This window comes from Patagioenas fasciata, chromosome 1, assembly GCF_037038585.1.
Source record: "Patagioenas fasciata isolate bPatFas1 chromosome 1, bPatFas1.hap1, whole genome shotgun sequence".
NCBI classification, from domain to species: domain Eukaryota; kingdom Metazoa; phylum Chordata; class Aves; order Columbiformes; family Columbidae; genus Patagioenas; species Patagioenas fasciata.
This window is the reverse complement of record NC_092520.1, coordinates 76,882,199-76,908,135: the sequence shown is the minus strand read 5'-3', so window position 1 is coordinate 76,908,135 and position 25,937 is coordinate 76,882,199. Positions and strand designations below refer to the sequence as shown.

The following is a 25,937-nucleotide window of genomic DNA, read 5'->3' as shown; positions in this document are numbered from 1 at the left end:
TGTGTGCCCCACTGAAGAGGGCTGAGGGTGTGCAGTGGAGGGATGCTCTAGGCTGTATAAGTACTTTTGATTCAAAGTGATGGTTACCCAGTGGTAGCTAGCACGAAGGACTACCTGGCATCAAACTCCCCATGGAAAACACTCTCTGGCCACAGCTGTTCCTGGGGGTTATGTGGAAGGAGGGTGACTGAAGTCATGCATTCGGTCCATGGGGACTTGCCCTCAGCCTCCGGAGGTGCCCCAGATCCCCCGGTATGGCAGGGGCACAGCCACTCTCCTCAAAAGGGTCGCTGCTTTCCACTGCCATGCCAACAACTCTGCTGGCTGTGCACCGGGGACACAGGAGGAAGACGAGATAACAGTTTTAGTTGACAAGGCTGTCTTAATACCTGTGTAGATCTATAGGCAGAGTTGCCTGAGGAAAGATGAAAAATTAATGGGGACATTTTCACCCTGGCTGGCTCACATGCCATTTTAATCCTGCTGCCAACATGATGGGCGTTTCTGCCTGAGTAAAAGTGTTGAGTGAAATCCAAATCGTTTGACAAGGAGCAAAAACAGGTACTGATGGGGCCTGGGGCAGCAAGTCCATTTGTAAACACTCTGCACTTTGAGCAAGGTCTACCCACAGTTTTTGTTTCTACAATGGCTTGAGCCAAGGTCTAAGCACCTCTGAAGTGTGGACTGTCTGCAGGAGAAGGCAGTGTCTGCTGCAAATGGGGAGAAATAGGGTGGTAGTGGGGAACGGGCGTAACATAGTGGAGAAGCGTGTTTTATTCCAAATGATTAAGGCTTGCTCAGTGTGCAGGGGAGCACCCATGTAATGGAGGGCATAGTTTGTTAAAATGTGAAAATCTTTTGTCGGTTCCTTTGGTTGAAAGTTAGCACCTCAATGTTTAGGTGGTAGGTAACATGCACAGTGACAGCTAATGTTAAGCAAAGAATCATAAACGCAAAGGCTGCTGGTTAATAGACAGAAATGCTGAAGAAAGTGCTAAGCTCAAAACCTGGGATGAAATAGAGAATTAATTACTTCTGGGTAGGTGGCAGTGGGATGTACAGCTGCAAGAAAGCTGGAGCAAGAATTGAGAAATGAAAGAGTATTCAAGGTTTGCCCAGGCCACGCAGTTCAGGTTACTCCACCATCTCCCAGTGATCTGTGGCTTGAACAACCAGTGAGTGCACGCCAGGGCTTGGGATGAGCGGGGACACGCTGCTCTCCATGTAGTCTTCCAGCAGTCACTGTGATATCACAACTCATTCTGTGTAAACTGGGGAAAAGGACTCATCCTCTTTCCAGAGAGATCAAGCCTGAAATGTAAAAATAGTCCGATTTGGACTGGAGCTTAAATCTAAAGTGATTACATGACTTCTATTAAAGCAAAAAGCAAGCAAACAAACCCTATTTTCCTCTGGCGATTACATAACTCGCAGATCAGATGAATGGGCAGACTTCAAAGCCATCGCTGGAGGAAAGCACCTGTACAACCCGAATCCAGCTGCTGTGTGCTGCAGGGACTGGTGCTCTGGTAGAGGCTGAGCCTTGGCAGCATGGCTTTCGCCCTGCGCCTACCTTGCAGCTTACTACTCCTGCTTTGTGAGGGGATGTGTGCCTTTTCCCAGCCGTATTAGGTGACCTCATAACCTCTCCCTCAGTGTGGCATTTCTTATTGTGCTCCTGTCTCTGCGCTGCAGGATGTGGAGCTGCTTAGTTGGGAATGTGGGCTTTGGGAGACCACTAGCCAACTCTTTTTTGCCAGTGCCTGTGCAGCAGGGAAGCTGTATATTGTAGTGGGAGAGGTGTGAACAGCAAAAGAGGTTACCTTCCCAGACCTCCCTACACACACAATGCAATGCAAATAGTCCTGAAGAGCCACATGGACAGTTGATCTGAATGGCAGACCCAGACTTCAGTGCAAAAAGCTTCAGTGAAAACTTGTGCGAATCAGCATCTGCCAAAGTCCTGCTATGGAGATTTCCCATAGTACAAGGAAGTTTTCTTAAGTGAAGCTTACTTACCCCAAATGATGGTTTTCCTGAATCAACAGCAGTTGAGAGGTGGCTGAGTGTTGCAGCTCGTGCTTTGGGTGATTTCTCAGGTGCCTTTGTTCTTGTTGCAGGTCATCAGTCAGTCTCTCAGCTGGAAGTTGCTGCTGAGTCTGCTACACATTTTTGTAAATGCTGAGGATGAAGGATATGATTTTTTGCTTTCTGATATATAGCTTGAGGGCTTTGAATTTTTCCTGGCCTGACATCCTGCTACAAACCTGAGTTGTGCAGGATCATCATATGATGGCAGATCTGAGTGCAAATCTCCAAACTCAGGGTCCTCCTGGCCTTAGGCTGGGGTTCCAGCAGGTCTCTGACCTTGACACATGGTAAGGTTGTGGTGGAGGAAGTGCATGATTTCCCATGAGCTTCCTTTGCCTGCTGCTCTGGAAGTGTTGATGCAGGGGACAGCATGGCAAAATGTGGTCTTTAAAGGGAAGATAGGCTTGTAGGGGTTAATGGGTATGAGTGTGTAGGTAAGGCACAGAGGTGTTATCTTCGTAGACTTATGTGCAGGACCAGGAGGACTCCTTGCCCACACTGCTAAGTAGGAAGGAGTTATCTGCAGGAGTGGAACCAGCACTTGGGATTTAACCTGGACCTCTAGCAAAGACTGAGCTCACATGCCAGGTCCAAAATGTGTGTGAGTGAACTGTGACAACAGCCGTGGAAGAGCTGAGGATAACCCTGCAGCAAAGATACTTGTCTGGGGAAAGTCAGGAGCACTGGGCTCTCCTAAGCAAATGGGCCTACTGAGTTGAGGCACTGAAACAGGGAGCTGAGTAGTCCAACACTGCAGCCTTGCATGTTGGGAAGGGCTCTTTGCCCTGTGCTACTGTTGCTTTATAGGGTTTCTTTCTAGCACTTCGTATCTTTGGGCTGTTCACACGAGGACACTCACTATTTCACTCCCAAGGGATATGACTGAGGGGATATGACTGTCCCCAATCCAGGGAGAGTTCAGCATCAGAATTCAGTGAAAACAGGGCCTTGTGCTCCTTTATGTGAGAGCACTGGGTGTCCTGCCTCCAGGAAAATGGCTGGCGCCTAATACTTTGTAGGAAGGCTTCCCTGCCAGCCTCACTTGCCTACAAGTCACAGGATAGACACAGGAGGGCAAAGCTTTCTTCGTCTGCCTTGGAGAGGGTTTTGAAGCAGCCTAAGATACACAACAGGAAATTATGAAGGAATTTCCTCCATACATTTATGTGTGTGCATATATGTATGCGTTGATTTGTTCGTGTCATCTATTTCTGATTATCAGTCCTCCCAGTGGGTTGCTGCCCCAGTTTGTTGCTGGAGCTGGGTAATTATTATGTGGTCAGAGTGGGCTGAAGGTGGAAATTATTTTATTCAGAGAATCCCCTTTTACCAAATACAGCACTTTTCCACACCTTTTCCAGGACATGCCTTTTTGTTTCCTGTGAGGCTTTACCATCACTTGTGCAGATATTTCCAGACAAGTTCTGTTATTCTGCTTTGTGCTCCATTTTGCCCCTCTATCTCCTCTCAGATCAGCTGTCTTCTTCCTTCTTCCCTTCCCATTAAGCCATTACCTGATCTCTCTCAAACTACAGCTGCCATCCTTATGATCCTATCTGCTGCCAGGCTCACAGAATTTCAGCAATACTGACAAATCTCAGCTTCTGTTAGTTTTCTTCCCCTTCCTTTCAAACATACCTCAGAGATAGAGCTGTGTGTTTGAGAATGTGGTGGGGGGCTCCCAAGTTTGGAGCAGGTTTTCTGCCATGAATTGCAAAAGGCATTTGTAATGGTTGCTCTCAGAGAGGTGAGTGGACCAGCTAAGTCCAGAGATGGGTGACCTAAACCCAAAAGTGTAACTGCTGGCATAGTTAATTCCCGAATCACTAGAGCAATAATATCCAGAAAATGTGTGAATACAGCAACTCTTAACTGCCTCCATTGTATTGCTGAAGTGTGAAGAGCCCTGTTGTCTCATGCTCAGCCTCCTGGCAGCTCCTCTGCTTCAGAGACTTCTTGTAAAGTCGTTGATAGTTATGGGGTGCGGAGGAATATAGGAAGGAGCTGAATTAAAGTGCATTTTATGTAAAAGCAGTTAACATAGATACCGCATCCCCAAGTGTGTGATTCACATTACATTTAATTTGCTAAAAACTTGCATATAGGTGAGAGGGCTGCTGCCCTTATCAGGATGTCAGTATCTGGCTCTCAGTGCTGCAGAGCACACTGGGTCTGCCTCATCCAGTTTGGCATCTCTAAGCCATAAGATTGGTGAAGCTTGGAAGTCATCTGGGAAGCAGGAGGGAAACTGCCTGTGGAAGGTGGGTGGTGAAATATAGACATAATCCTGAGTCCAGTAAATCTATCTATGAAAAGGGCTCTGTTTCTCCAAAGTAAGGCAGTACCAGCAAACCAAGGTACTCAGTCTAGGCACAAAAATTTCTCGTTCTTGAGATATTTAAAGAATCCTGCATTATTGATCATGATATCTGTAGGTATCATTTTCTTCAGACAAATTGATTGCTCCAGCAATCTGTATTGATTGCATTTATTGCCACATTAGCAGAGTCTGTGGTTTTTTTTGCTTGTTTGTTTTCCTCTGAATTGCTCTACCTAAATCTATATCTTCTTCTACCAAATTATGCATGTCTCATTCTCTGTGTCTCAGAGATGCACAGCACAAGTGACACCTTCATTGTGGGCTTCCAGGTTACTGGCAGGCTTTGTCCTTTTCCTGTTACCCTTGGTTGCTCTGTTACACAGGTGAAAGTGCCTTCCATTAGATTAGACCTGCACTGGCCACTGGGTAGTGGAGCAGATCCATTTCTCCACTGAGTCTGGTACATCACACACAAACTATACCGAGATTTACCTCTTTATAGCTCTATAGCTTTTTTTTTTTTTCCCCTGTTCACATTCTCATTGGGTTTTTGCATCAGTGGTCTGTCCTGTATTAATGGAGAGCAGAGCAGCTGGATCAAAATGGCCATAACCACAGGTGAGCTGTGTCTCTCACAGAGCGGATGAAACACGGTATTCTGCTCTGAACTGTGATGGAGCATAGCACCAAACTCAAAGCTCTCTGTGAAAGGTGAAGTACCTTCAGATTGAGGGCTCCAGCCCACCAAACTGTCCCTTTCACCAGTCCCCCCCAGTGTGTCAAGTCTGATCGGTCTCCTCACCACTGCAGTCCTACTGCCTTGCACACTGTGCTGCCATCCTGTCCGTGCTGTGTGCCTTGCTCACCATGGTGCTGCACTGTGCTGCCAGAGGTGGACGCGGGGCAGCTCTCTGACCTTTCCTCATGTGCTCTGCACTAGAAATGCCTCATCTGCTCAGGTGGAGGGTGGGTTTCTTTCTAGTACATCATTGGTCTCATAAAAGGCTAAGTGACTCAGTTCAGTGGTGCAGGAAAAATGGAGTCTGTGTTTTCTGTCTAGTGACTGTTGCTTCTTTTTAGTTTTCTCTGAGACTCATTCTTCCTCTGTGTCTCCCCTAGTCTCACAATTCCTCTCACTCTAAGCTATACACAACCAGGGGCTCTTACCCGTGCTCCTGCATTTCTCCAACAGCTTCCCTCCTTGCTTCCCCTTGTCTTACATGCTTACACCAGTCACTTGTTCATGGGACTTTGGCCAATGTCCAGGGCAGAATACCTGAGGACAGTGGCTGCTTTTCCAGCCATGCCTGTCCAAGAAGCCTAGCTCTCTCCCAGGCTTCATCACGTTCATCTGCCAGCCTCTGGCTGCCCTTGCCTCCATGTTTTCCCTGGACAGCTCTTCCCTCTTGGCAGTGTCTCCTGGGGTCCCATGTAGATCCCCAGTCTCTGAGCCTGCATGGACCTAGCAGAGCTTGTACACCCGGTTTCACTTTACCTGTGATGTGGCACCAGTCTTATGGGTCCTATGGGAGCCCTCTTCCAGGAGTAACACTGACTCTGCTGGCCAGAGGCCTGAGAGAAACCCCTGCACCAGGTCCAGGTCACCCACTGCATGAGTACACAGATGACAACACATGTGATGCCTGTGAGTAGTGTCTGCCAGCGCTGCTGACGGGCTCCTGGCATGCGAGGCCTGGCTTCCATGTTGTAGTTGCATCCATATTCGCTGTGTCTTTTAAGAGCTTTCAGGAAGGGCAAAATGAGATTTGTTGGGTTTGGCAGCGAACTCTCTCAGCCCTTCCTTCTGCTTAGGGTGGGGATGAAGTCCATGTATTTTTATCTCCACTTGGGTGCTGAATTCCATGTCTTTATTTGGCTTGCGGTCTTCGTCCCTCTGCCAGGGTGCCTCTGGCTGTACCTGGTTATATCCAGCCCTTGGGCATGTGTGTGGGGATTCTTATGAGGGTGGTGGCCACCCCCCCCTCCACCTGTTACGAAGACTTGAGGATGGGGTGGGGAGAAAGACTCGGGCAGCAGTTGCGCCTGGTGGATAGAGTTAATCCCTGGAGTCTTGAGCATCTCCTGTTTTGCTAGCTGGTTTCCTGCCTCCAGCCCCTGCCCTGGTGGGGTAGGGTTACCGAAGATGCGGAGGGTGGGAGCCGTGAGGGGGAACATGTCTATTCTGAGGAGCAGTGTTCGGTTACCACTCCAAACCCGTGGCATGCTGGAGACGCTCGCGTATCGCTGGCAGGGAACTGCCTGGTACCGGAGCCGGGAGAAGGAGCTGCAAGATGGAAGCAGGAGAGGATGGCTAAGGACCTGCAGGGCTTCATGAACCATTTTTTTACTCAGATGATTACAGAGATAAAATTTGTTGGTTCAAGACCAGGAACCAGTGTCACTGGGAGATCCCAGAGCAGTTAATCTATTAACCTTAAACTATTCCTCCTCCTGAACTCCCTACTGCTGTGCCTCCTAGGCAATGAGGGAAAAGATACAGACCTGTCTTTTTTTTGTGTGTGTGTGTGGATAGCCATGGTGAAGTGACTTGTCTGAAGATATGGGGCTTTGTGGCACAAGGATGACCAAAGCCTCAGTCACAGATGGTCTGGTAGTTCTGTAACTGATCTGCTAGATGATAACGCTGGTTGCACAGGTTGCTTGTAGGTACTCAGTTGTTCTGGATGTCTCTACAGATAGTGATCAGGCATCATTCAGATGTAAAGTGATGTTCAACACACTTTATAAACCTCTGAGGTACAGAAGCTCAGTTTGGAAATAGAGACAACAGACTTTGTGACCTCAGGGACAGACAGAGCATGAGGCAGGGATGTGATGAGCAAGGGTATGCAGCTTGGGCTTGCTCTGATTTCTCTGTGCTTGCTGACAACATTTAGGTGAATGGGGACAGTGCTGCTCATGCATGTGTAGCTAACATCGCTGTGCAGTCTGTGGTCATGCCTACAAGGAGCTTGCTCGTACCAGTTTGCATCTGTACCTGCCTGGTGCCTGTGCTTACCCCTTTTATAGAGCTTTAAAGAAAATGAGGTTTTCACCTGGTGACACAAAAAGAAGAGCTCATTTGGGAACTTGGCTGCCTGCAGGTTCCTATCCTACATCTCCAGCACTCCTGCAATGCTGTCTTCTTCTGCTGACATCCCCAGGGTCAAACATCACAGCATTTGCAGAGTCCACACATCTTCAGGCACCCTGTGCCCTGCCAAAGCTTTCCATCTCTCCCCACCGAGATGGTAACACTCAGCTCATTCCTACATCTCTTGTGACCTTTGGAAATACCCTTTACTTTCTCATCTCATTCCTATTTTCTTGACCAGATACTGGTCTGGCAAGTACTTGGCTTTGGGATCTGTGTGGTGATTGATTGCCTGACAGGCAAAACTAGGCAGCTGGCTGTTGAGTTGTTACAACAGTTTGTCACAACACAAATTTACTCATCCCCTCAATGTCACAAAACTTACAGGGACATAAATCTTGGAGGTGTCTACTGCTTTGTTAAATTTTTTGACCAGCAGGTTTGGAAACTGTGTGGGTGACAAAATACTGACGTACACCCACACAAACTCACAGTGTGATCTCAGTAAAAGATGTGTTGTATGTATAGACAGTAATCATAGCACTTCGGCTTAAAAGCAAGTCCACCTCTCTTATTTCATTACCAATCAAGTTTTGCCTTTTTTCCTTCTGAATTATCTGTGCAAAATCCCTTGCTTTTTCTGAGCTTCTTTGTGGTGAGTATTTAGTGGGCAATTATGCTTGGGCCAGTGTCCCAGGTCTCAGTGCTGCTATGATCCCCCAGGCTTGGAGAAGACCCCAGGCACCATGTCTGCATGTAGCTGGAGTCCCAATGGGCCAGTCCCCTGCCCATTTCCCAGGCACGTACCCTGTGTGTGGATACTCTGAAGTCCATGGCAAAATATGTCTTTTGTTCTCTGCTTGGCACCGCATGTGGAATTCCAGTTTGAGAGGGATGTAGGAGAGCTGTATGGGAAAGTGTAGCACTGTTTTATGAATAAAGGGGTATTTACAAAACAACGGGGTTTGTTATAGCTACATGAAGACTTTATACCAGACAATGATGCCAGCATTCCTAAGAATCAGCAAGCAGAAAGACTATTCACAGGCATAGTCAGCCGATTAATTTATTCACTGACAATGATTCTTACGGACAAGCGTTCTGCAAAATAGTATTTAGGAAATAAAATCAATAGTCCTTTTTAAGAATTCCAGAGCTATTAGGGAAGGGAAGTAAAGTCGCTTCATACTTTTCGTTATGTGATGCTTGATAAAGCACAGAGGAATCATATTATCTCAGTTTAAGCACTTTTACATATATTGCTACAGTAACCTGAACTAGTGCCTGCTGGCTTGCAGCTATTAGTGATTGTGCTGCTTCAACTGATAGCTTCAGCTCCCACTACATCTTTACCTGCAGTCTATCAAAGTTTCATATTTTTACCTCCAGATTTTCACCTATAACTCTATGTCTGTACCCTCACTGTGAGCTTCTTTTCCTGCAGGATGCTCCTCTGATGTCGCTTGTTCTCTCAAACTTCTGTCCTTATTTTTAAAACTTTCCTATTTTAGCCCCTCATTCAATGCGTTTACGTTTCTGTGTTCTTTCCCCAAAGACCCCCCACGGTTCTCCATCCAAACAGTTTATTACCGCCTCAGTCACCAGTTCTGCTGGTAGAAATCTTCCTTAACATTTTTCTTCCATTTGTGGTGGATCTTCTTTTCAGTCTTGAAAGAGCTGCTTCATGCCCTCCTTTCTTTCCAGGTCTGTGCTCCAGTTTCTTCCACCAACTCGTTGTGCCCTGTTTTAGCTTGTTTAAGACCTCCTTGGAACCATCTTTTATTCTTAACATTACCAAAGACAATGTCTCCCTGGGTTGTCTAAGTGCTACTGTAGTACAAATACATATCTAAAATTCATCATCTTGCTAGGGCACATTCCTGATGTCCTAACCTAGCAATTTCCTTGCTCTTAGTGCGTGGGTTTTTCAAATGATGTGATAGAGAAGTATATTGTAGTCACTTAGCAACCAGAATTGGCTTTTGAAAGCAAAAATCTTGGTTTTGTTTTGTAATTTTGGCTTCTAGGACCTTAAAATTAACAATTGTGTGCTCAGGAAATCAGTGAAGTGTTTGCAGAGTTGCGGAACAAAGATTCCCTGTCGGTTTATGTGCTCACTTGCATGCACGTCTATATGCATGCTTACTCATTTGCTCTCTCTAGTTACAGATGGGACAGCTTATTTTCTTGTCCTTCTCTTTTGCACCTGATTTTCAGGAGTGTTGCTGAACTCCACTTAAGGTCAGTGGGAACTTTTGGTGCTCAAAAATATGGAAAAATCAGTTCCTCTGCTGCAGACACAGGCTGCCTCCAATGCATCCCCAGCCGTGAAAAGTTCCGACTGCCCTTTATTCAACAGCCAGAACTTCCAGCTTCGTCCCTGGCAAATTCTGCAATGCAGCTCCAAGTGATCAATGCAAAAGTCTTTGGCATACGAAAACTAAAAGTGTGGGGACAGCACAAAATAAATTGAATTGCAAAATGAAAGAGCGCAGGCAATTCTCCTGATCGCATTATTCAGCTGCACATTTATTTAATTAAAGCCCGGCATTTTCTAATTAAAACGCAGCCCCTGCAGAATTTCCCCGTTGCCGCCTATGAGGTGGGGGGGAGGCGTCGGGCTGGGTTCATTGCAGCGGCCACCGCAGGGGGGCGAGGGGGACCTCGACAAGGAGGGGTGTCCTCTTCCTTCGGTGGCGATGCTGAGGGACAGCCGGGGGACACCCTGCCCGTGTCCCGGGAGTTTGGGGACACGCACCCGCTTCCAAGGCAGCGCACTGCCCTCTAACGCTGCTCCCTGGTAGCGGAAGGGGGAAGTCCTCCGGGGCAAGCCGGCTGAAGGGAGCCCCTATGGGTGCCCTGTCGAAGCGGAGGGGAGAAAAAGGACTTTTTCAAGTCTCTCTGGTGAGAGGGAGAAGCCGTGCACTGTGTCTGGGGCTGCCCCGAATGCAACCCTGGTGCCAGACCCGTAGTTTCCCTTCTCCATCCCCTTGATGTGCCTGGTGCTGCAGCCAGGGAGAGCCTTATAGAGGTGCTGCTGTGACAACTTCTGTACCCAGGTGACTTATGCTTTTCCTTTTGGAAGTAAACTTATCCCAAAATTTTGTGTAAATGAGCTTCAGGACAGAAATGTTGCCTCAGGGCTTTCTTTTTAGCTGTGACTTGTCTTAGGCGAGGCCCTGGCTTGAGCTGCTGCAGAGACAATGCTGCCCTTTTTCCTTTCCCTTGTGCTTCAGAGACGCATGTCCAAGCTGCGTATTGCAGTTACATCAGAGCTGTCTAAAATTACCATATCTTGCACATCTGGAGGTGGGAGACTTCAATTTCTTGAGCCTGTGTCTGAACATAGGGGCAAGATTTGCTCTGTCTGCTTCCTGCAAATGAATGCCTGGAGGTGAATAAGCCTTTGCTTTCTTCACCAGGGTGGCACTGGGAAGGGGCTCTAACAGCCCTGATTGTGAGATCACCTTTTCTAAACATAGTTCCCTATAGGGGAAATCCCTGCACCAGAAAGTGCTGTTGTTTTAGATGCTGGCCTGTGGGAGCCAAGCGGAAAGGCAAGGCAAGGCTGTGGAGGTGGGTGGCTGCTGCGTCTCATGCACGGGATGACCTCTCTGTGGCCCAGGCAGGAGACCGGTGCTGGGTGGAAAGCTTCTGCCCGATAATGGAGTTCACTGTTTTCCTGACCTGAGGGTAATAGGGTAGGAAGCTTGGCTGGGAATGGCTTGTCATAAGACTGTCATCAGTTGGTTTAAGTCGATACCAATTACAAGGTTATTAATTAAAAAATGTGACTGCTGTGAATAATGATTGTAACCCTTTATTTAATTAGTCACATTGCATATATCTAGTATGAATTAGAGCTCTCTGCATGTACTGACTGGTAAAGGCTGTGGTCCCTTAAACGTGTCTTTTAACATCTTTTTTTTTTTAACATATTTCTAAGTGTTAGGACTAATTTTTTTTCAGAATTGGCTTTCTCCTGCCTTCAGGAATTTTCTCTGACTTGACACTCATTCATCTCCTGCTGACCGAGAAACTATTAAAAGTCTCTTAAATGCAGTCCATCATGAAAGGGTGGAATGTTCAATCAGGCGTGGAAACCCGCCTGATGTCATCTTTCATTCCCAAGAAAGTTTTCTGGCACTTCACTAAATATTCCCATGCTTTCATCTGTGGGAAAGAGATACTGGAGTAGTCACCATCTTTTGCTGGCACCAAGATAAGAGCTTGGTGCTAATATTGTTGCATGTGACTAGTCTCTTAGGGTCAGCCTCCTGACTGTCTGGTTCGCAGATCCTTGAAGAGGGGTCTTGGGGCTGTCTGGTCCATGTGAGGACAGGATCGTTTGCTCAAGCAATTACTATATTAGACCAGCACCTCTGATGGGTTTCCAGGGTGACCTGGTGTAACCCCTTCTGTGTTCGCAGAAGGACACCATCTGCGGGGAGAGAAGGAAGGTGGTGAAAAGACTACTTGCGTGGGTGTGTACTGCGATTTGTTTGTGTAGCATGACTTTAATCTGGCAGTGCCTTTTTTCTGTTATGCACCTGAGACACAAGAGCAAAGAGCTGCCTGCCTTTGGTTTATGGTTCTTCAGCCAAACTTAGAGAGAGATCTGAAACATGTATACCCAGCCTCTAAACCTGCCTTCCTGTACGTTTAAGACAAACTGGGCAACCTTACAGTGCCATTCAGTTGTGCCCAGAAAAAGTGTGATTCCCTCCTTGCTGACACACAACTTGATGGATTTGGGGGCATGAATCCTCCTCAGGGATGCACGTAGCCCTGGCTCATCACCGCTGGGCAGGACAGATGTGAATCCACGTGCATTGGTGACGCAGGCAAACTGGATTTGGCCAGCTGCCGGGGCTTTGAATGTTCATTTTGGGGGAGGGAGGGAAGGAGGACAGAAGAGGGGAAAGACCTGCCCTCTGTCTGCTCCTGGTGCTAAGATGCCTGGGGAGGAAGACAGGGCTGTGAGCAGAGGAGGAGCTGGGACAGGGCTGCTGCGTTGCCAGGGGATCCTTTCCCCATTTGATGGCAGAGACACAATATCTTGGGGCCAACATGCAGAAGCTCGGCTGGAGCTGTTTGTCCTTTTGCTGCATCGGATGGATTTGTGTGTGCCTGTGTGTATGTGTGTTGCTTTGTTTTTCTGCCCTGTGTATTTTAGAAATAATCCCCTTCAAGGTTACAGAGATATCATTTGTCAGGCAAGCCGACAGAGCTCTTTCTTACTATGGGATTACATAAGAGAACACAGGCTTTATTATCATTTTAGGACGTATTAGCATTGTGGATTATTTCCATAGAGACTGAGCACAGTGGCAGCCTTCACTCTGGGCTCCCTCATCCTCCCCCTGCTCCCCACCTCTTACTTTTTAAAAATAATATCCATTAGCAAACAAGCAAGCAGGAAGTGTCCTGTGAAGCCTGGTCTATGATCAGTGGTGTACATGGAGGGCTGACACTAGTGCCAAGAGCACATCACAAGCCTGCAGATAGAAGGACGGATTTTGTAAAGAGGATGCAGAGCAGCAAGAAAGCAGATGTGCCTTCTTTATTCCTGCTGATGTGTGTGCCTTCTTGGGAGGCTAGGGAGAGCTGCTGCTCCTGCCTTGGTCATTCATTGCCTGTGGGATCATGATAGATGAGGTTGATGCTTCGTGTCTCAATTTACCAGTCTTTAAAATGGAGGGTTTAATTACACTGGGGTATCCCATTGACCAAGAGTAACTCACGAATGTATGATTTATTCACAGCATCTTTTCTATGACAAAAGCTGATCCCGAAACATCTGTGTCATGCCGGCTGTGCATCTTTTGGGCTGCTGCTGGAGTAAGAAAGGAGTGTGGAACATTGTTGTAAATAAATTAAATTGCACATTCCTCCCTTGGAAAAGCATCTTGCCATACACCAACTCCTGCATTTCTGATGTGTGCTGTAGCCAGGCTGTGGTGGGACTAATAGGGGATATTTTAGGCCTTTCACCGTTTCCATCAAAACTTGCAGAGACCAGAGATGTTCTTCATCAGCAGACCTGGGGGACTGCTGAACTGTAAAATGTGGAAACTGGTCTCCTCCTCTTGGCTGCACCTCTGCTACAGCACAAAGTGTTGGCATTTCTCATGGCCTGGCAGACACAGTACAATAAATTTTTGGCCTTCATCTGTGCTGGGGGTGTTGGTTACATGAAGTCGTTCATTGTGAGTCTCAAGCTTCATCATGTAGAACTGAGAGTGGAGTTCATAGGCATGACTGCCAAGGCCAGTGCTGGTTCACTGGTCGGTGATGAGTCTTCAGGTCTGGAAGGGAGTCTTTTATTTCACACCTTGCCTGGTCTTTTCAGGGCTTATAAGTGATCTGATTAGTGTTTCTTCTCCTGATGCTGCTCATATTTACCTGTAATGTGAAAGCTGTACTAGATGCTGAGTAGCTCTAGTTGTATGTCACAACTATCCCCCAGGGCCAGTCTTACAAGAGAACAATCAGACAGCTAACTGCATCCAAGAAAGAACCTGTCACTTTGTTTCTTGAGTGCTTCTGTTTGGGCCTCTGTCCTGATGGGAGCTGCAAGTGAATGCATCTCCCTATCAGTGAAACCCAGGGGCTCTAGGTACCAAATATAGTCTAGTGACAGAACAGTCTTCTACAGAAGAGACACTTAGTACAGGAAGAGCAAGAGCTAACCAAAAACTCACTGAGGATCAGTCGTTCACGAATAACTTGTTGACGAAAGGCAAGGAATTCATGGTTGTTGAAGAGGGATGGGAAGGTATTACTCAGTGCTGCAGCAGCTGCAGTGGGAACTCAGATGGGTTACTGGACACCTGAGAAGCCACATATCAGACAGCTGTAGGAAATCAGGCTTCAGGTATGCTGCTGTTGAAGAAGCTTTTTATTCCTCTTTGAAAGAATAAGTTTAACCAGAGCGCTGAGAAAGTAACTGTCCTGTTGTGACCCTGGCACTTGCATGGTTTCTGTGATTTACCAGCACAATACATGATCACTAATGGCGTCTTTAGTTGGGATGGTGAACTGAAAACCTTGAGCTTTAGCAGTAGGCTAATTGGACCTCAGTTTTGACATCATTGCTGCCATTTCAAAAAATTAAATATATTTCTTGCCCATGAATATTCTGTTTGCTGCTTTAGACAAGAGAGGAAAAAAAAAGTGAGGTTCTCATCTTTGTGACCTATGTGGACTTACCACCCTTGTGTTCTCTCCTGTGCTGGTCTCATGTTTTCTTCTTGCCAAAAAGACCTAAAAGCCTTGAAAGCCCCTGAGAGACGCAAGTTTCTAGCTAAAGACTTGTGGCTGTGTAGGTAATACAATACTTTACTCACATGTCTAATGGTTTTGGATCTTTAAAGAGTTTTGGCTGGATTCCTCGACTGGTCCTTGGACACTTGTTGGCTAACAGAAAGTGTCCTATGATCTTTACTTTCTATAGGGGAGACCAGGTGTGATATTTTAAAGACTGGTCTCAGTCCTTAGAGAAGTCCATTTGCAGAAGTCCTCCAAAATCAGAGATGTCTTATCCTAACCAAAGTGGGCTACTACAGAAGACTCCAGTGACACAAACCTGTTTGTGGGAAACAGCCTAAGGAAAAGCTGTTTGGGCTGGAATAAAAATCCATATGTGATTGAACTACTAAGACCTGTCTAAAATGTCGGCTATATATGTCCTTACTGCTCACTCTATTTACTGCTGCTTGTGGAGTTAACATTGAAGGGATTCATGTGTGTCAGCCTGGTGGCTGGAAACCTTACCCAGGGATCTGACTTTCCCTTAGCTGAAAACAAGACAGTAAGGAAGAGCTTTCTTAGGTTAAATTTGCCACAGTTCAAAAAGGTCGTGTTCTAGAATGTTTCATATCAGCTTAATGAAATCACTAGATACACCGCTCTGCAGGGCTTAGGGCACACATTTTTCTTCCTGGCAGCTACACCAGCATCCATACATACACTACAACACCTTGGTCTGTTTCTTGAAGACTTTGTGTAATTGTGAGTGGGCTGCAAGTGTTTGTGCCTTGGACTGATGACTGAATGAGGAAATCTGCAGGCCTATGCAAGCAATGGAGCTGACTGTATTTCTCATCCAAATACACACAATATGCATTTTTCCAGGGGCCTCAGGGAAGGGCAGACATCTAAATGCTGGACCGTCTGTGGTGATGATTAGTATCTATTTATCACAGCTACTGTGAAAACAGGATAGAAGATAAATAAAATGGAAAAGGACCTTCTTTCTACCACTTCAGTTCCGGGAGTGCCTTCACCTCATGCTTGCTCATTCATGTGGCACAAATCAGTTTTCCTTGATGCTTAGCTGGATTGCATCTGCAGAACTACAGGAAGATGAGCAGGCATCATTTCTGTCTCTTGTGGTCCTCAAACCCTGCCTTGAGCAAAGTTCTGACTGCAGATTCTCTAGTGTCTGCAGCTGTTGAAGATGCAGGAAGACATCCATCTCAAACCTTCCTAACTTGTGTCTTGCCTAAGGCATCTGAAAACTTCTGTGCAGTGGAGAATCTGCAAAAATATCTGTCAGTTGAGGTGGTCCCAGTTAAAGCTCTGTCAGAGCTCGGGAGCCCTGTGTACACAAGCTGCTGCCTTGGGAGCCAATGGCGTAACTGAATTCTTACTGCTCTGTGTTTCTGTTTGAGAAGTCCCTCACCAAAGTAGGTGTGCATGACGGCTTGGATCACATCTGACCTGCTGTGCTGATGGCTGTTCCCTGTCCTATCTGCAAACAGCCTTGCACAGCATGTGGACACAATTGTTCTTTTTTATGAGTCATCAGACTATTCCTGTACAGTGCTGATTAAGCTCTGAAAAGACTATGGTAATAGCCAAATTTCTCTTTTTCTGCCCGCACGGTTTTACTAGATGAAAAAATGATAATTTGTTGTTGGGCAGCTGTTCATACAACAGTCCTGTGGGTATTGCGTTTGTGTGACACATGTGTGGCTTACGATATACCCTGAAACCTAAGAGAAGCCTTGTCCAATACGGAATTCCTTACCTACTTACTCTGTGTGGTCCTGCCTTCACCCACAGTGGGAGACCTCCAAGGGACCTTAGCAGTCAGCTGTGGGTCAGTTTTGCACATCTTTTCCAAAGGACTGTGGCACCAAACCCCTCATGCTTGCATTGTATTGAGACCCTGGTGTCCTTAAAAATTGTCTTTGTCAGACACGTGTCCTTATTTCATGTAGGATTTGAGTATTACATGGGTAGTGTATTTATGCTTACAATACCTCTAAGAATTGCTTTATTGTCAAAAGTGTTTGTGCTTCAATCTGTGAAATGAAGATATTTATTCACCTCTGGGCACATTATATGGTATTTGGTGGTCTGAATTTCCCTCTGCATGGGCTTACCTCTGTGCTGAGATCCTCTGAACTGTGCCTGAGTTTGATGCCTTGAGCAGGCAGTGTGACTGCTCTTCTGAGTGACTTCCATGGTCACTCATATTGCTTGTGGCATAGAAAGGAGGATCCAGAAGCTGAGCCTTCCATCTCAGAAAAATACCCTCATTTCAGAGGCATTCTCCCTTGCCAGGTACACTGACACGAACATTTCCATTTGTGGAACCCAGTGTGTCTTGCAGCAAGGAGAAAAACACCCTTCGACTTATAAATTGCACACATTTAATGGGGAGCAGCATAGGAGGAGTCATTTTTAATAATTATTTGCATAACAATAGCCTTTCTTCCATAGATCTCGCAAAGCTGGGCAAACATGAATTAATTCAACCTTAAACTACCCACATGGGAGGACGCAAAGTATCATTATCCACATGAACAGTTTCTCTGCATGATTTTACTAATTATAGTATAGCACTTAGGTGTTGTTACGTGTGCTACACAAGATGGTAAATAACATTTTACAGAGAGGAACAAAGGGCATTTCTTACCCAACCATACCCTTTCCAGCACTCACACTGTACTGTCTTCAGCAATCGTGAGAATTATTCCAGCAGAAGGTGGAGGAAATGGGTCATCAACGGGCAGCGTGGCCAGAGCTATAAATAGGTGTAATGTCTTACCTAAACCCTGCAGAAGTGGTCTGTTGAAGAGCTGGATTTAGATAGTAACTCAAGTTATGCACCTTCCACCATACCAGAACAGCTTTCACTTTTCTCCATTGTTGGGAGGAATCCCATTCCTGACCCTAGCAAGGCAGTATAATGCAACCTTCCCAAAAAAGGCTGAGCTGTTTCAGCAGCACTTCCTTAAGATGTGGCTGGGCTGGTCCAGCTAGGTGCAGGAGAACCTTCTGTTTTGTGATACTTTGAGGATTAGGGAAACAGCTACTGCCTCAAAGCCCTGAGGAGGGGGAACTGAAATACTTCCAGCAGCCTGGGAACCCGTGGGTACTCCTCTTTTCTGGCATCTGAGACTTCCAGCAAGTCCTTTGCCATCCTTTTTCCTATGCTAAGTTCATGGAAAAGAGCTGGCTCAAGGTTTTCCTGAGGACAGCCTAGCAACTGGGCATGGCGGTGTCTGAAATAAATATAGTTTTGGAGGAGAGTTCATTTCCCCTGAATTAATGCAGCCTGACACAGAGCGCAGGAGCATGTGCCATCTGGTCAGATCTGCCTTGATTTTGCGAACAAGGGGGAGGGTAACTGATACTTTTATGAACTGCAGTTGCTGCGCAGGAGAAAACAGTAATCCCCTAGGTACTGAAAATGCGAGATGCTAATCTGAAATTAAAATGGGTAAACACGCACAGGCCCAGTAAGGTCGGGAAGGTTGAAACCTTGCTCTCTAAGGAAATGAACCTTTTTATCTCGAGAAGCCCTGGGCACAGCTACGTAGTCCATCAGTTTAATAGGAGGTGGTGGGGTAGTGTGCTGCTCTTTTATTTCAGAGCCAAGCAATGTTCCCTGTGCAGGCAGAGTGTAATGTAATTTCCTTCCTTTACCCCATGACGTATGTGTGTTTTCTGCAGAGATTTCACTCTTTACTACCTGTCCATGTGCCCTGTTTTGCTATTACCTTTTGATGCCGCTGTATAAATTGGGCCGGAGGGTGTCCCTCTCTCTCCTCTTCAGCTAGAGAGCAAGTATCTAATTCCACTCTCGTCTATAGTCCTGCCGGGCACGTAATGAAATGGCCAAATTCCGATGATTCTACCTGGGAGGGAGTCCGAAACTGTTCAGCGGTATGTCGTAATGTGAGCTGTGATGATGGGGAACCTGGAGGAGATCCTCATCCCTTTCCTTGTGCTGCTCATGGAGCAGGGCTTGCATGTTCACAATCAGCGTGTGAGAATTCTGCACAAGCTGCCGGAGAGTTCAAGACAGCCATGTGTGCCCCACGGTGATGGCTACGAAGTCATGGCTGGCTGTGGCTTTGGTACAAGACAAGCTCTTAAGGCCAGCAGCTGTGCTGGCCTTAATTTAGCAGATAGTGGCTGAGTAACCCAGAGGCATGTGTAAGGCAGGAACAAAAGGTGTTTGCCTTGTTTTCCTAACAAAATTGCTCTCTGGATGAGTGCTTTCCAAATTTTCAGCCATTGTCCTATAGTACAAAATACCAATGAGGTCTCTGAAGCTTTTCTGCAGATCAGGCAAGGCAAGACTGCAGTGCCATGAATAGCAAAGGGCAGAGCGGTGAGGTGGTAAAAAGCTGCTTTCATATACAGCAAGGCAGTGGGGGAACTTGTTGGGGTGCTGGGCAAGATGCAGGTAATAAGTAATAACCTTCCCTTACTTCACTGAAGTTTGTAGTCTCTGTGCTGCTCAGAGGTAAAACCTGCGATCCTTTCGTGTGTGCTTGGGATGAAACAGAGTTGTGTGCTAACAGAGCGTGACAAAACCGAAGTGCAGGAACAACCGATGTGGTCGCTGCATTTCTTCTGGAGGTGTTTGCACGCATGCATGCCCAAAGCCTCTGTCATCCAGGGATTTGTCTTCCTGAAACACAGCCCCATACCTCCCATCTAAGAGAGTAATTAGTCTGCTGCAATTAGGTCTTCCCTTTTCTGTTGTGAGTTCAGCTGCTCAGTGGGCAGTGGTTAGGCACATAGCCAGTGTACACCACTCAGTGTTGAGGTGAGCAGTGTTTCACAGGGAGGTGAGGGCTGCAGGAAGCACAAAAATTGGGAGGTGAGTTTTCCTTGTGGTTAGTTCAAGAATATTGAGGCTCCTCTGGCTGGGAAACATGCATGGGGAGAGCACGCAGTGGCTTGGTTGTCCTCTTTCCATGATGAAAAGCAGGAGCAGTACCTTCGATGTATTCCTTCCATTCTCAGATGGAGTAAAACTTGCCTGGATTTTAGGGGGAGGCACTTTACAATGCTGGGGTGAAAGATGCTATAAAAAAGGCTGAAGGTTTATTTGGCCTGAAAAGCCCAGATAAAGGCTGAAAGGTTTAATTCATGACAAGGAGTTTCTGGCTCAGAAATTTCCATCAGTTTCATGAGTGCTGAGCTTTGATCGTCTGTGCAAGGGGCACATTTCAGTAAAGAGACTGTATTTATTCTCCAAAACCAGGGAACTTTAAACATATATCCTCTTTTGCCTTTTTTCTTTCGCTCCCAACCTTGTTTTTGTTTGTGGACCAGAATGCCCAATAAAATCACGCAAAGGTCTTTTATTTATGTTTGGCTAGGAGCTGACCAGATGCCCCAGCCTGTGAAATAATCACCATCTGTTGATTGTAATCACAAGGCAAAAGCCAAAAGCCTGAAAGGTTTTTTCAGTGGTGTATTCAAAGAAGTGCAGCTTGACTTTTCTGAATAAAAACAAAAGCTTCTGCTTTGGGTCAGACCTTTTTTTTTTTTTTAATACCTCCCCACATGCTGAATGCCTATGAATAGCTCTGCTACTCATACCCTCCTTATCAGAAGCAATTTGGCTTTGCACTTTACGTTTGTTTTTTTCATTGCCGTCTGAGAAGATGGCACCATTGCTGTGCCCTGGTGCCTTGTGTGCACCCTCTGCAGCTCAGCACTTCAGTGGGGAGCACGTTTTTCTGAGGTCCCATACGCAGCAAGTTTCTTTTCACCCTGTTTTTGTCTCTCTGACATCTTACCATTCTCGCATCAGTCAGAGATGTCTCTGGGGAAGAAGGACAATAGCGAATACTGCAGGTACTGTGAGAATCAATAATTCATTTAATCATAAATTAATAAATGATGATGCTGCTTATGGCGAAGGGGAGGAAAAGAAAGAACATTAATAAAGTCATTTCCAGATCAATTCCACAAGTCTGAGAGACTGAAGAGAGGCTCCAGAGGGCCTGAACATGATAATTGTTAAGGTCTGCAGGATTCCCTCACTACCATCATTGCCACTTCTTGGGTTTTATTCAGTGATATGGCTGTTATCTGCCCCTCTCCTGTGGAATTTGGAGCTTGCAGAACTTCGGTATTTGCATGACGCAGAGCAAAGTGCCTCTGGGTGGGGCAAGTGAGCTGTACAGAAGTTTTTAAGCTTGCTGCATAAAAGCATTGCAGTTACTGAAGTGCTTCTGCGAGACTTTAAGAGGAAGGTGGGTCTCCAGTTTGAGCTCAAAGACAGCTGTGCTTGCTTCTCTGGGCCCATGAGGTGCAACTGAGTATTGTTGCCCATGAGTGACCTGGGAACACTTAACGCTGTGCTGCATCTGGCCCTGTTCAAAATACGTGGTGGGGAATACACATGTGCACCTCTTCTGCTTGAGTCCACAGCGTATGAAGGCAGTGCAAGTTAGGATTTAGCCATCAGAAAATGCATAATGAATATAATAAGGATGCTAAGTGTTTTAACCTCCAGAAGACACCTCTTAGGCAAGCGATGTCTATTTATTTCAGTAAGTGGACAAAGACTTCGAAAGCCCCTGTGACAGCACTCCTTCATTCTGTGGTGATAGGCATTACCGGGTGGCCAAATTTGTCACGAGTTACCACCAAGCAGCATTGCTTTCCAGTGCTTTCCACTCCAGTGTGCGCTGTCCTTCCCTGTGCCTGCAGTAGCTCAGACCTTTTGCAGCAGCTCAGGTGAAGGCGCTTGGAGCTGCTGAGCACTGTTGCTCTGGTTTTCTTCTTCATTGGCTCTTTAAGTAACAGGCACGGACATTTCCTGACTTGGGGGCTGGATTTATCTTTTTGAAAATATGTAGGACATCAAGGATGTTTCTCCCTGGATTTAGTGCTCTGTGGGCCTACCTGCAGTTTGGGCTGACTTAAATTGCACTTGGAGATAAGAATGTTCATTTTCGTCATTGTCCAGGAGAAGAGGTCAGGTCTGTTTATGCAGTGCATGGTAGTGCTTAGAGGAATTCAGAAACTGTGCCCATCTACCAGCCCTTCTTGTGGTTGGCAGGCATCTGGAAACATGACCTCCCTAGGGACAGGAGGTCTTCATTATGTATTTGTATGCCACTGTATTAATAATGGTAATGAATAGTGGAATTAGAGCCTTAGTATCTCGCTTACATAACTACATGTTGCTAATGGGCATAAGCTCAACCAGAGCTGCTGAAACACCCGGCAAAGCTGTTTTACCCTAGCAGTGGTTTGAATTCTGCCCAGTGCTCATATACTGAGGGAAGTGTCTGCTTTTCCTAAAGTGAAGGAGCAAATCAGTGCAACCAAGAGCATTGCCGGAACCAGAGAGCTGAGATCTCAGTGTAAAGACTGAGAGAGAGGGAAAAGATCTCCAAAATGTTCTCTCTGGATGTGCTCACAGTACCTGTTTCCTGTGCCACTTCTTTCCTTTCTGTTGAGTTACTTTTAATTTTCACTGATGCGGAAGCAGAAGGCCACCTTATTTCCTGATAAGGTCTACTCTTTTTTTTTTCCCTTTTCCTTTCTTTCTAGTTTAATCTCATAACTCCTAGTTATTACCTCTTCCCACTCTGCAATATTTACATGCATTAAGTATATTTACAGTTTACTTCCTTGGGGTTGTTCTTTAATAAGCTGTACACATTTAACCCTTCTTAGTCGTCTTAATAAATTCTCCAAGGTCTGTTTATCAATCATTTCTGTTTTTTTTTTTTTCTTAGTTTGCTGCTCATTTATTGCTGATGAAGAAAAAGTCATGGAATGAACAAAACTGAGTCTTTGGGCTGGTTGCATTGAAATGGCGCAGAAACTCTTTCCTCGCTGCCTCCCTCCCTCTCTTTTCTGTGATGGGATGCCCCTCTGTTCACCATCCAAAATTACAAGAGCCTGTTTTGCTAATATAGCACATCAAGATTTTTTATTTGCTGTTTCCTGTAACTTCAAGACTCAGAGAGCAAAACAGCTTCTATACTTTCTCCCTCCTGCTAAGTATCCATCTTTTGGATTATTTCTCTCCAGGGACATTACCTGCATTTTTCTATTTTGTTGGGTTCAGCTTGTGGCTCTGATGAGTCTAGATTCAATCATCCTTTGTCCTGCTCATGCTACTCTCTGCTTTAACTTTCGGACCATTGCCCACACGTGCTTAATTTTAAGGAGCTCTGTGTTCATCGAGGGCCCATTTCTTTGTCTTCCATTGTATTTGCAATTTCTCTGTAGAGTGTCAGCTGCAAATTTCACGGACAGTTAGTGTTGTTTTCCTGTGACACTGGTTTAATAAGACCAACATGGATGCAAACCCTTTGGCACATCATTTGTCATTTCCCAGTCCAACAAAATCTATTTTCTTTTGGTACCTCTGGCCAGTTTTTTGATCCATGGGCTGTTGATTCTGGTCAAACGGATGCAGTGGGGCAATGTCAAATCCTTCAAATTCCTAAAGCTTCAAATTCCATTTACTGCCTTTCCTCTAGGTGCTAGCTGTGCATGTGTATTAAAAAGCAAAAGACTTTAGCTTGTGTATTGCATGTGATTTTATTATTTAGATTCTTAATGACCCTTCATATTTGTTTCATTTTTTCACTAAGAATAGATATTGACTTGGAATTAAACATTGCCAGTTCTATTCCTTATCGAAAATCTTTACTGTGTTTACTTTTTGGTTGATTTTGTGGAGCCTCCCTAGCTCTATGTAAATTGTCAGATTATTTGTCACTGGGATAATACGTTTGTCAATGCCTAGCCATTACAAATTAGGCTCCTGATCCTGCATACATTTATGCAGGTGCTTATATGTATAGATTGCTTAACATTCAGCCCTATATTAGTTCTGTTGAAGTGAAAAATAGTTTTAAAAAATATTTCTGTCTTTTCTGGATTAAGTTCTAGGACATCGTTTACTTTATTATGGTTTGTGGACATATCATTCTTCAAGTTCTTTTTGCTTCTGCTTTTTTTATTTTAAACAACCCTTTTTTTCCCTCCTTTCTCTAAACTTCCTCTCTTTATTCTTCTGGCTAAAGACAGATTTTAAAAAGCTGCTCAGCAATTTCTGAACCATTAATTTCATCCTCATCCTCATTTATTAATGAACCTACCTTCTTTCTGGTGCTTCTTCTCCTCCTGATAAATTTGTAAATCCCTTCTTATTCCCCTCAGCGCCTTAGGCAATATAAATTCATTTGCTTTTTTCCCCTTGCCCTTATCTCTTCCCTACAGCCTTGACTGACTCTGTATATTCTTGTTTAGTCACAATCTCCAGTTCCATTTGCAGCAAAGGACTTTTCTTGTGATTTTCATAAGGAAAAGGAATCAGTAAGGAAGCATTGTATTGTACAGTGCAATAAGATCTGAAGTGCTTCATTTAAAAGTTGTGTGTGGTGGAGCCTTCTCAGGGACAATTTATGTTAGGAACAGTCACTGTGTGGCAAAGCCAGTATTTTAGTTTTAGTATGTCTTTGGCTCGATTTTAAAAGCTCTCACCATGACTTGAGCAGGGTAAGATAGGCAGCTGAGCCAATGGGAATTCCTTTCCTTTCTGAGTGGTTCCATCCACTGTGCTGTGTTGGCTGTTCATTGCGAGAGCTGTTCTCCTTCCCTAGTAGAAGGCATATTAATAGAAAAAGCTCCCTTTTTAAGGGGAATTGTAACCTAGAAAGTGTGTGTGTTGGAGAGGAGGGGGCAGGGGAGGGTGTCTGTGTGTATTTCAGCCACTTGTTGCTCAGGAGAAGGCAGAGCACCAGAAGGAAAACCAGATCCAAAATATAAGTTGGTGTAAGAGGGAAGAGAAGGCAGGAGGTCTTTCCACCCTTCCAAGCTCCAGTTCAAGTTGGGTTGGCAACACTACCACACTTGAAAGCAGATATGGTCTTTGAGCTCCATCAGTGTGTTATGCAGGCAAAATGTCTCATGTCCACAGTGGCTGTTGCTAGCAGAGATGGAAAACATGCCCTTGGGGAGCAAGGCTGGAGACTGACTGGCAGAGGGGTTGCTTCACAAGGTCTGGAAGCAAATAAACTTGAAGGGTCATTAGAGAAGACCTATTCAGTCAAGGCTGATGTGGACTTGAAAAATGCCTGTAACTCAGCTCACGTGAATGGGGCTGTGCCACTGCCTGCCCTGTGACTTTTGAGAAGTCTTTCCTATGGATTGCAAGGGTTTGGTCAACTACTGACTGCAAAATGCTCCAAGAACCTGGCTTGAAATGGCAATGTTTGTTTCTTTCTTGTTGGAAGTCAGCATGAAGATCTTCGTGGGGCAGGGCAGGAAGAAGTGGGTTGTATTTACTGGTTCCCATCACCTCTTTTGGGGATGCTTTTACCCACCTTTCTCCTGTTGTTTCTCCCTGTGTGGGTGCTGTGGAGAGCAGCTATGGATAAGCAAAGTGTAATGAGATAATGAGTTCTCATGTGCCTCTGGGACCAGAATAGTACTGGCTATTGCTTCTTCATCTTCCCACATCACTCTTGGCATCCTTCCACATTTGGTGAAGATGGACGAGTCAGGAGTCATGCAAAGTCCTGAGGAGATGGAATAAAGAACACAAAATAGCCTTAAAACAGAGGTTACCTCCACAGACCCATCCTTCTCCCATTCTTCTGTGCCCCATAGGGTTGTGCTACATGAGGGCAGGGAATCTACCAGAGCTCTGGTCAGTTCATTGAATATTTGCTCAGAGGAAATGTCTTTTGTTTACATGGGGGAGAGAGAAGCTTAGAGAAGAAACCTGGCACAGAGCAGTTGGGATTCAGTTAATCTGCTTAGAAATACATTAATCAGAGGATCAAATGCTGTCAACAATACTCTTACCCCTCACTCTCTTCCCTCTTCCAGTACGTTGCTCATTACTGTTCTCACTGGATCTTACTCCTCACCCTCCTCCATGTGTCCCTCCTCTTCCCTGCTGTGAAAGTCAGACAGTAATGAAGGACAAGGAGATTAAAGCAAAATCAACAAATAAAATATAAATCTTCTATCTAAATGAAAATTAAAAATGGATCTTCAGCTGTTTATTTGCTTCCCTAAAAATAGCCCTGTACCCCAACCAAGCCCAACATAGCCGGGATTTCCCTGGAAAGTTCTGGGCAAAACAGGCAGCTCCCAAATGATGAGCAAATAGTGGAAACAGTGGCTGCCTGCTTC

The 25,937-nt window shown here is 45.6% G+C and overlaps 1 protein-coding gene across 6 annotated transcripts in view; it reads left to right on the top strand.

Moving 5' to 3' along the window:
• The window catches only part of IGSF11 (immunoglobulin superfamily member 11), a 111,025-nt gene that overhangs the window by 52,365 nt on the left and 32,723 nt on the right, over positions 1-25,937 (top strand). The window contains exon 1 of one of the 6 annotated variants that reach the window (XM_071809292.1): positions 10,546-10,564. The exons of the other annotated variants lie outside the window; for them this stretch is intronic. The gene's annotated coding sequence lies outside the window, so the exon portion shown is untranslated. Of the gene's footprint in view, positions 1-10,545; positions 10,565-25,937 lie in introns of those variants that run through there. 6 annotated transcript variants of the gene reach the window in all.